We start from the raw sequence: 11,676 nt of genomic DNA, 5'->3' as shown, positions 1-11,676 counted from the left end.
GGGCTTATGTTGTAACTAATATATCCATTACCGGTTTATACCGGTTAAACCAACCTCAGCCGGGTTCGATTGAGAGATAAAGGCAAGATGATCAAAGACGTCCAAAAAGGAGCGATGATTTGATGGTCATGATTGAAAGAGAATTATAAGCGGGAAAGCCAGTATAAAAGCAAGGGAAGATCCATAGGAAGGTAAGTCTCTAGAATCAGCCAAAACTATAAGCTCACTCTGATTGAACTCCATTACTAGCATTTTAGAAGCTCCAGAGAGCTCTATAAACACCATCGACACCATACTGACTAGACCATCGGAGACGAGACGCCGATCAAGACGATCGGCTCCGTTTCTTACTGTGATTCTGTTTCTTTCAGGAGTAAGAGGTTGATTGATCGAAGAGAAAACCAGATCAAATCAGATCTGAGGAGTTCGGTGCGGGAAACTACGGTTCAAGGCAATCGGCAGAAATAGCACCAACATTATCTAACTTGGTTTGGAGGTATTTCCTTACCCTTGACATGTCACTTGATGTGTATGCAAAAGCCCATAAGGTTTAAAGCCCATTTGATCCTCCAAATCCCTGTTTATTCCTTACTGTCTACCTTGGTCGACTCCTTGGTCAAGTGAAGGAGTGGGCCACTCGACCAAGCACTCGACCAAAGGGGTGTGAAATCCGAGAATTTGTAATTTTAGGGTTTTTCACTTTTATTTAAACCCTACTTCGTATTTCTTTGTTACGGCTGCCTCCTAAACACTTTGTGAACGTGAGAACACCTCTCCGAAACTTTCTTTGGTGATTTCGAAAACTCCTCTGCAGATCTGAAGCCTCTCATCGCTGTTCTTACAATTGAAGGTTAGTAATCGCTTCAACATTGCGAATTTCTTTTCTTTGATCTTGTTCTTGATTGAGATCAGGAAGTAGATGCTGCATCCTTGCAACCATCCCTTCGTGATCTCCTTTGTTTCTTTGAGATTTATGATCATCATCATGATCTTAACCCTGGCCGTATATTTTTCTGGAAACCCTAACCCTTGCTTGATTTCTGGAAAACTTTGGTGACCTCCCATGCGAGGGAAACCTCATGGGTAATATTTCTAGTAACCTAAACTATAATTTCTATGATTTTCTTGTTATAATTGGCAAATTATTAATTCCCTTTGATTCTGTGATCATAACCTTTCTTGGGGAGCCATAAAGGTTGAAACCCTAATTTCTTGGGTTAAATTAAGAACCCAATTTTTTTTTACCATGATTTGATGTTTTTATCTTCCCATATGATTCTAATACATCCTAGGAAGTTCCCCTTCGAATTTCGGATCAATCCGACTTCAAACGAGGAAGTTATGGCCAAAGCAGTCTGTACAATTCCGTAATAACTTGCTTGGTCGACTGGGCTAGTCTACCAAGCACTTGACCAAAGGAGTCAGTAGCTTCATTTTTCGCCCGATTTGATTCGTTTGCGCTCTGATCTTTTAGGCATCTTTCCTAATGTTGTATCTATGGGTATTAGGAGTTGCTCACTTTGATCTTTGGACCATCTTCTTTGATAATCAAGGTAAGGATAGTTATTTCCTTAACTACATAGATTGCTTGTTCTCTGGTTTCTACCTTATGAAACTATGAGATTACTTACTGTTATTGTAATTCAATTCTGATCTCTTACTGTGAGAACAGTAGCACTTGTTTATATTATCTTTTTCATTATTCATGTTATATGAATTACTTATTATTACCTAATTTGATTTTGCTTTTACAATCTCTTGTATATGATGAACTGTTGGTTGTATATGTCATGACTGATCTGAGAATGTGTTTGCTTAAGTTTTGTTTGGGATTGGGGAGTGTCCTTTTGACACTTCTGTCCTTGGACATCGGAGGGAATAGTATGGGATGTTCTCCGAAGATGCCCATCGACGCTTTCCCGAATCATTGGTTGTCATACCTAGGGATGTCTAGCAGTGTTTGGCTAGGATATACTCCTGTTATATCAGACCCGAATCGGAAGGGTATTGAGACCGAACGACCTGTGGTAGCAATATGATTCATGGGCGCTCAAGGCCGGTAACCAACCCGTGAGAGGACGGGAATCATATTGTGGGGGCCATTTATTGGAGGGTTGCATATGGCTAGACTTGGGCTCATGGGCGCTCAAGACCGGTAACCAACCCATGAGAGGACATGAGAGCTTCCCGTTTACCATATGTGGATAACCGATAGGGTTGATGAGTCCGTATTCCGAGTTGGTCGGTGCCATAGGATACGTTGACTCTAGTGCGAAGGATACCGGAAAGGATCGTCAGGGACGAGGAATGGACGTATCCGGAACTGAGATGATATAACTGACTAGATGACTTGCATTGGGCTAGGCTTTTCCTTGACATGCGCCGGTACTTATGCCAAATGGTTGTGAGAGAGTGTGTTGACTAAATCCCCTACCATGGTTTGATGAGGACTTTACCCAATTACCCGGCAGACCCAAGATGCTAGGATGGTTGAGGGGGAGTGACTGACCTACCCAAAGAAGTACGGTGCTATGACTTAAAGCATGTCTACCATAGAGACCAGCATACATAGAGTTTAGATGCATTCATACTTTATCTGTTTCATATTGCAGTGCATCATGTTATGTTTTGTCACATGTTATCTATGATGTTATGGATTAACTTGCCTTACTGAGTTTCTTCGAAACTCATTCCTTTTTGTATATTTTCCTATTAGATTATCCTGCAGGTACAGATTATTATGACGAGCAGTACAGTGAAGCACAAGCCGATGAAGCGTATAACACGCAAGGTACTGGTGACGATCAAGATTACTCTGATGATCCCCCGGCGGATCAAGCTGCGTACTACTTTTGAAAACATCATAGAGTTAGAAAGGATTCATTGGGTTGATGAAGTCCACACTTATGAAGACGTTATCTATAGACTAGAAGACTCTTGTTCCTAGTTTATTTCTTAGTACATTTGTTTCAGTTGTTATTTCCTTTTTGACTTTCATACTGCGTTCCGCTATGTTTGTGGAGTGATTTTCCGCCTCACTTTACTTCTTTTGATATCTTCGGATATCTGGTATCATTTTCCGCACTCTGATTATATTATTTATTTATTTCTTGAGTTAAACCTTTTGTTTATAATATTTAAACCTTGATTATTTCCTGTTTATGATTATGTTATTGTATATGTGGAAGGATGATTTCCTCGATACTTGATCTTCGGGGCTATGGATCACACTCCCGGGTATGCCAGTTAGGCTACCGGCTAGGGGGATGTGACACTTCTTCTGCCCTTCCTGAGTCTGGACCATCCACAACTCCTAGGGTGACCGTCGAGTCTTCTGGGCAGTCAAAACAAACTTCCAGGTCTAGTGGTGGACCTGTTCTATTCCCTCCTCTTATAAGGAGAAAACTCTTCTTTCGGCCATCTAGGTTTTGATTTTTTTCCTTATCATCTTAGGGTTCCCAACCCTGATGAGAGGGTTGATTCGACCCTTCCGGGCGAATTTTCCCTATATCTAGATGCACTGGAAAGCGGGGTTCGCTTTCCTTTTTTCAATCCTTTGTTTGCAGCCATCCTGAATCACTGGGACATTTGCCCTGGAATGTTGCTTCCCAATAGCTGGCGTCTCATCGTCGGCTACTTGGGTTTATGCTTTGAACTTGGCATTACGCCCTCTCTTGCTCTTTTTGTGCACTTTCATCTTCTTTCTATTTCCCATCCTCCTGGTTGGGTTGTGGTCTCCAAGCGTAATAAGATTGAGCTTGGCTGGAGGGGCAACATTCTTGCCAAAGGAACTTGCCCTTCCAATCACAAAGGATGGTGCGAGCGAAATTTTTTCTGTCTAGCACCTCAATCAGATCTCAACTTCCCGACCGTCTGGAAACAGTATACTTCATACTCTGAAGGTAACCGGGTCCTTCCCTTATCCAAAGAAGACGAGACGGCCGTCAGGAAGATCAAATCAATTCCATGGTATCATGAGATACATGGATTGGAGGTGGAGTACAACTCTATCCTTCAGTATTGGAGGCTGGCTCATCGTAAGCTTCTTAACCACCACCTTTCAATTTCATGGAAATGATATGTCTTTTTGCAATCCTGATTTTTGTCCTTCTTTGTAGTGCCACTAGGAATGAACCATGAGAATCTTCAGGCAAAGGTTGCCAGGGCCATTGTGACAGCTGAGCAACGGTCGCCCCAAGCCTTGACTGCTGAACAAGTGGTTTATGTTCCCTCTCCCGACCCTTCCTACAAGGGTATTAGGAACTTGAAGCCCGTGGTTGACGCTTCGGGAAAACGGAAAAGACCAATGGTGGAAGAGTCTGGTATCCCTTCCGCCGCTTGAACTAAAAGGAAGCACGATTTGGTTGATGCTTCCTCCCAGAAAAAATCCAAAAAGAATGAAGATTGCAAGGAGATCTTCATGCCTCAGTGGACACTGAAGCAGACTGATAGGGCAACACAAGACCCTGAGAAAGATGCAGAATGGAGTTCTCTCGGTCTTCTGCCTACTGATTGTCAGGCCTTTGAAGCCCTGAATGATGATGCCCTTGTAAATTAGTCCACAAGGTACCGTTCCTCCTGATCTTTCATTAATTGCTTTTCATAATTTCTTATGAGTTCTTCTGATAATCTCCTCGTCCCCAGGAATGATGTGTTGAGCTTTTACCAACAAATTTACCCATGATATCGATTCCCCACATCGCAAAAAGGATGGGATCTAGAATTGACGTCATGGTTTCCGCTGGCCATTTGGATACTGTAGCATGGACTTGACAATTGCCACACCAGCAAACATATTTCATAGCAGCTTGTTGGATCTTAGGCCAATATAACCCAAGTCTTAAGATTTTGTGGGCCAGGGCTCGTCCACCCATGTGAGCGCCACAAATCCCTTCATGTACCTCGGCCAGAGCCGACTCTGCTCCCTTGGGAGCTAAACATCTCAGAAGGGGTCCAGAATAAGATCTTCTGTACAACCTTCCATTTTGCATAATGAACCTTGTTGATCGTACTTTGACTAATCTCGCCTCTTTTGGATCCTCTAGTAGTTTATTATCATCTCTCAGGTATTCCACTATTGGATCCATCCAGCAACGCTCTGCTTCAATGTAAGAAATTTCTTTATCGTGATAACTCGAAAATGTTATCTCTTCAATGTAGACCGAAGGGTCTAAATTTTTCTCTTTGGCATTGGCTAGTCGGGATAGCTCATCTGCCACTATGTTTTCTATCCTTGGAATCTGACATACCTTCAAATTCCTGAATTCTGTTTGTAATGCTTGTACAATCTCTCGATATTTCTGCAAGCGTGGTTCTTTAATACCATACTCACCCTGAACTTGATTGACAATAAGCTGAGAGTCACTATAAATAGTTACATCTGCTACTGCCAATGCTTTTGACAATTTGAGTCCAGCTATCAGGGCTTCATATTCGGCTTCATTATTGCTAGCTTCGAATGCAAATCTCAATGCATATCGAATGATAAATCCTGCTGGACTCTTCAAAAGAATTCCAGCCCTTGCTCTGTCTTTATTACTCGAACCGTCCACATATACTTCCCAAATGGTTGGTATAGTGGGCTCTTCAACAATGTTTTCCATTGGTGCAGTAGTTTCTACTACAAAATCGGCTAGCGCCTGAGCTTTGATTGCCGTTCTGGGCTTAAAGCTTACTTGGAACTCACTGTGTTCAATCGACCATGCCACCATTCTTCCAGACAAATCAGGTTTATGAAGAACTTTACTAAGAGGGAAAGTTGTAAATACCTCTATTGAGTGAGCCTGAAAGTATGGTCGTAGCTTCGTGGCTGCTGTCATGAGAGCTAAAGCCTGCTTCTCAATCTGCGAATATCGTGTCTCCGCATCAAGTAACACATGGCTAACATAATAAATCGGTCACTGCTTCTTATCTTTCTCCTGAACGAGTACCGCACTGACCGCTGAAAGGGATGCTGCTAAATATAGCTGTAAGATTTCTCCCTTCTCTGGTCGGGACAAAAGAGGTGGCTTTCCCAGTGTTTCCTTTAATTCCTCAAAATCTTTCTGGCACTCTTCAGTCCAATTCGCTTCCTTGTTTCCCTTCAAATCTTTAAGTGCCTTAAAAAATGGTAAACACTTTTCTCTAGATTTTGAGATGAAACGGTTCAGAGCAGCTATTCTCCCCGTCAAGCACTGTACATCCTGAACAGTTTTTGGAGCTTCCATGTCAATTAGAGCCTGTATTTTGGCTGGATTAGCCTCAATACCCCTCTGTGATACCATGAATCCCAAAAATTTGCCTGAAGACACTCCAAAGGCGCACTTTTCCGGATTCAGCTTCATTTGATACTTTCGTAGTACTGAGAATACTTCAGTTAAATCTGCGATATGATTTGCTCTTGTAATGCTTTTTACCAGCATGTCGTCAACATAAGCCTCGACATTTTTTCCGATTAGGTCTTTGAATATCTTGTTGACGGCCCTTTGATATGTAGCTCCTGCATTTTTCAGGCCAAACGACATGACTTTATAATAGAAGCTTTCGCGATCAGTCATGAAAGCTGTAAACTTTTCATCCTCCTTATTCATGAGGATCTGATTATACCCTGAGTAGGCATCCATGAAACTCAAAGTTTTATATCCTGCAGTCGCATCTATCAAGAGGTCAATCCGTGGCAACGGATAGCAATCTTTAGGGCAAGCCTTATTGAGGTCTGTGTAGTCTGTACACATCCTCCACTTCCCATTCGCCTTCTTGACCATTACCACGTTGGCTAACCAAGTAGGGCATTCAATTGGTTTTATGAAACCAGAATTCTTCAATTTTTCAACTTCACCCCGAACGGCTTCGTACTTTTCTATGGAGAAATTTCTCCTTTTTTGGATGACTGGCTTCACCTTTGGATCTATCCAGAGTTTATGCTCTGCAACATTTCGGTTGATTCCTGGCATGTCTTCGGCAGACCATGTGAATACGTCACTATTTTGTTGAAGAAAAAACTTCAACTCTTCTTTGAACTCCTCCAGTTGCTCAGACCCGACATAGGTAATCCTTTCTGTATTATCCGTAAACAACTGGATTTGCTCTTGCTTTTCTACCGGTTCGGGCCTTTGCATTTCTGCTTCTTCCCGATCATCTCGAACTTCTATTGGTAGGGCAGTCACCTTCCTTGGGCCCTCCTTGTCCTTCAAATAGGCAACATAACATTGCCGAGAGATCCTCTGGTCAGATGAAACTTGACCAATTCCCATCTCAGTCGGGAACTTTATCTTCAGGTGCTTCGTAGAAACAATAGCACCTAGCTTGGACAAAGATGGCCGTCCAAGGATAACATTGTAAGCTAGAAGTTCCCGAACCACCAAAAAATTTATTCAGACGGTAGTTTCTTTGGGAAAACTCCTAATTGATAGGTCCAACTGGACAGATCCCTCCTCTACTGCAGACGATCCTGCAAAGCCATATAAATGTGTGGATGACGGCTCCATCAAGTCTTCATCCACTTTAAGCTTTCGATACACTTCATAAGATATTGGGTCAGCTGCAAACCCTGTATCAACCAAAACTCTATGTATTTCTCGGCGTGCGATTTCTACCTTGATGACTATGGCATCATCATGAGGTAAACAAACGCCTCTCTCATCTTCTTTGCCAAAGGTGATAGAGTCTTCACCATTCGGCCTCTTATGCTTTTACGTTTCTCCGGTTCCAACAAATTTAGATTTTGTTTTCAACCTCCGGAGTGATTCGGGTTCTGGGCCTCTGAATATTGTAAGGATCGATGACCGAGTAGCATTAATCACCTCCTTACCTTTTTTAGACTTTGGAGCCTCCTTTGGTTGTTTTGGACTATCTGAATGATCCCTCTTAGGGCCCGCCTCACGTGGCTCTTCTCTTCTCTTGTTAACAAAATTGGACAAATGTCCCTGAGATATTAATCTCTCAATATCCGCCTTCAAATGACGACAATCATTGGTATAATGACCGTAATCCTTGTGGAAACGACAATATCTATCTCGATCCTGCTGCTCTCAAGGCTTTAAAGGAATCTTTGGAGGCCACTTCAAAATATTTCGCTTCTTAATGATATTCAAAATATCAACCCGAGGAGTATTTAATGGAGTATACTCACTTTTATCGGGAGATCTTTGCCGCCATGCCTGAGGCTTTCCAACTCAATCATGGACATGCTGCTTTGGCTTCTGCCTGTTCTCAAGAGCCTTTTGTTCTTTGGTTGAGGCTTTATTGTCCCCCTGGCGCGCATCTAAGATCTCCATGACTTTAGCCTGCTTTTGGCATCTCTGTACCAACTTAGCATAAGTTGTAGGCATATCCTGAAGTAATAACTCTAGGAGTCTTCGGTTAGTGAGTCCAGTGAACAAAGCAGTTTTAGCTACTTACTCATCCAAATTCTCTATCTCCATTGTAACTCTATTGAATCTTTTCAGATATTCTTTGATCGATTCGCTCTTTCCTTGTCTGATGGTAAACAAGGTTTCCTCTGTCTTCTTGACCTGGATTCCACTCTGGAATCACCCTATGAATTTGCGCGCCAACTCATCGAAATTCACGATCCTTCCTGATGGAAAGTTCGAAAACCATTTTTGCGCCGCTCTCGGTTAAAGATGAACCAAATACCCTGCAAAGAATTTCATCAGAATTACCTGCAACTGCCATGGTCTGCTGATAATAACCGATGTGGGCCGTAGGATCCCCAGAGCCATCGAATGTAGAAAAAGTTGGCAAGCGGAAATTGTGAGGAAACTGGTATCCCGCAATTGACTCGGCAAAAGGAGTCTTTCGAATAACTGAATAGATATCATCAGTTATCCTTCCTCTAGCCAATTGTCCCAGCTTCTGATTAATATTGGCCAATTCCTGACCAATATGTGTCGAATGATCTTCTGCAACACGATCACGACCTCGAACAAAACGATCATCACGAGCTACTCGATCATCACGCTCATCACGAACATTCCGCTCATCGCGAACTGCTCGATCATCACGAACGGCTCGTCTAACGGTTGGTGAGTGAGTTTTCACTCCTGTCTCCAACCTCGTATTCGAATCGGTTGTACTTTCCTGTGGTCTATCAAACCGATCATCCCGCCTAGGTAGATCATCGATTCTCCTAGGCCCTCGGTCACCTTCACGAAAGTTTTGACCGATATTCCGATCTTCAGTCAATCTCTGATCCCGTGGTAATACACGCCTCCCTGCATCGCGATGATCAGGTTCTTGTGGTAATACCACTCGTCTGGTTAGCACGCGGAGTGCTTGACTTACTTCCAAAAGTTGGATCTTCACTTGATTCAATTGATCTTGGAGTGTCTTTGGAGGATCGTGTCCCCTTTGACCACCATCTACTTCAAGAGGTGGTAAACTTCCCTGAGGAATATCTGGATTATTTTCTCCAGGAATTTGGACACCAGTATCGCGTTGTGTAGCAGCTGTTGCTGCTGATCTAGTCACCATAGCTTTCTGAATCGTTTCCCACAGATGGCGCCAAATGATGTGTCCAAAATCTGCTCAGCCCTTAGATCTCCTTAGAATGACCTGCAAAACGAAAGCGTCAAATGTGGCTTGACCGCTGGGGTCGGGAGTCCACCTCCGAAGGCTAAGTCAGTCAATGAACTTAATCACAAACGGCACTGCTAGGAGCGCATAGCTAAGGAATGAATAACTGGAATACAATTTAGATCATAAGCCTCTGAGTGTTTACGTCCAAATGTCTGTATCTGGATCTGGATCCTTCTTACCTTGTAGGTAAGTGGTGTTTATATAGAGTGTACCTTCAAATCTTCTTCGTTGGATGTATTTGAGCCTTCTTCGGATAGTCGTTGGATTCTAACAGTTAGATCCGTTGAGCGATAGACTTCTACTAGTTTGAACTAGTAGAGGACTCCTGAGATAACCTCACGGTTATCTGATGATTATCCCTTCAACAACGATAAATGACAGCCGCCAAGTCGTGTCTGCCATCATTAGGGTAATTAACCTAATCCATAAGTTGGATTAGGGCGTGCTTGTGGCTGATTTAGTTTTCTTCCTCATCAAGCTACCTCCTGGACCCGGCTCGCTCGGAAGCGAGTCGATTCCCTTTGTCTCGACCGGGGTCGAGGGTCAAACCAAGTATGAACCAGGTTCAATCATATTTTCTCCATATCAGTGATCATCCTCTTCTATGTTTCGTCTTTGATTCTCCATTACTTGTCTTTCCTTTTCTGATTGAGGAAAGTAGAGGTGATGTTGTATCTCTGTTGCAACTATCTCTTTACTCATTCCCTCTCTTTTCCTAAGGATCTAAAGCTTGGTGGATGATCTTCATCAAGATCATCACTCGCTTTTGAAGGAAAACATGTATCTATTCTCTTTCCTTATTTAGATTGATGTTCTACAGTCTTAGATCTATTTCTCTAGGGAATCTATGCATGCTTTTCATGAATCCTTTATCATATTAGTGATCCATCATCCTATAGTTTCTCGTTCATGAATTTTTCTATGAATTCTTCAAGAACCATGATTGATCTAATTATGGTAACTTTTTGTTTCATAATTTGTAACTTGAAGACTTGATATCATTAGAGTTTTGAAAACCTCTATATACTAAAATACTATCCTCGCATATTCCCTTTTGTTTGGTACCCTTTTGAACCACCAAATTCGGTGTTATATTCTAAAACTCTGATTTTTGAAGGCCACTGTCTCCGTTGGTCGACTGAGGTAGTAGACCAATCAATCGACCAATGAGAGACACAGCAACCTCATATTTGGTCTGTTTTGGATGTTTTGATTTCCTTCCTTTTATGTATCTTTCCTAATATGTTATATATACTTGTTTAGGACTTTCTTTCCAAGTTTAGACAAGGTCTTACTTGATTCCCCCAAGATCCTTTGCGAGTTATATAAGGTAAGAATGGTTATTTCCTTAATTACATAGATTGCATATTCTAGTTATATATTTGAATCTCTTTGATTTATTTCCTTAAAAAGATTCTTATATTGATATACTACTGATGCAACTACCTTGATTACAGTAGCATTACTTGTTTATGCAAAATTGATTCATGTATGATTTACTTACTAATTACATGCAAGTTGGATGTTATTATTGATTTCTTTCCATATAAGAAGTGGCCATATATGTGATATGATGGATTTATGTTTGTGAATGATTAAGTATGGTTTGGAAAGGGGAGGTGTCCTTTTGACACTTTTGTCCTTGGACAACTACGAGAATATTATGGGATGTTTCCGAAGATGCCCTTTGGACACCTTCCTAAACTGTTGGATGACATATTTAGGGTTGTCTAGTAGTGTTTGGCTAGGATGTCCTCTTATGTCATACCCTAATCGAAGGGGTATTGAGACCGAACGACCCGTGGTAGCAATTGGGATTCATGGGCGCTCAAGACCGGTAACCAACCCGTGAGAGGATAGGAATCACATTGTGGGGGCCATTTGCTGGTAGGGTTGCATATGGATAGACTTGGGCTCACGGGCGCTCAAGACCGGTAACCAACCCGTGAGGGGACGTGAGAACTTCTTGTTTACCATATGTGGATAACCAATAGGGTTGATGAATCCGTAGTCAGGGACTATGAGGACTCTAGTGTGAAGGATACCGGAAAGGATTGCCAAGGGCGAGGAATGGACGTATCTGTATCTGACTTGATGTAACTAAGCAGGAGACTTGCA

The sequence above is a fragment of the Hakea prostrata genome, chromosome 10, assembly GCF_041222555.1.
Source record: "Hakea prostrata isolate BN-2017 chromosome 10, UWA_Hpros_2, whole genome shotgun sequence".
Lineage (NCBI taxonomy): Eukaryota > Viridiplantae > Streptophyta > Magnoliopsida > Proteales > Proteaceae > Hakea > Hakea prostrata.
This window is presented reverse-complemented; position numbering follows the sequence as displayed.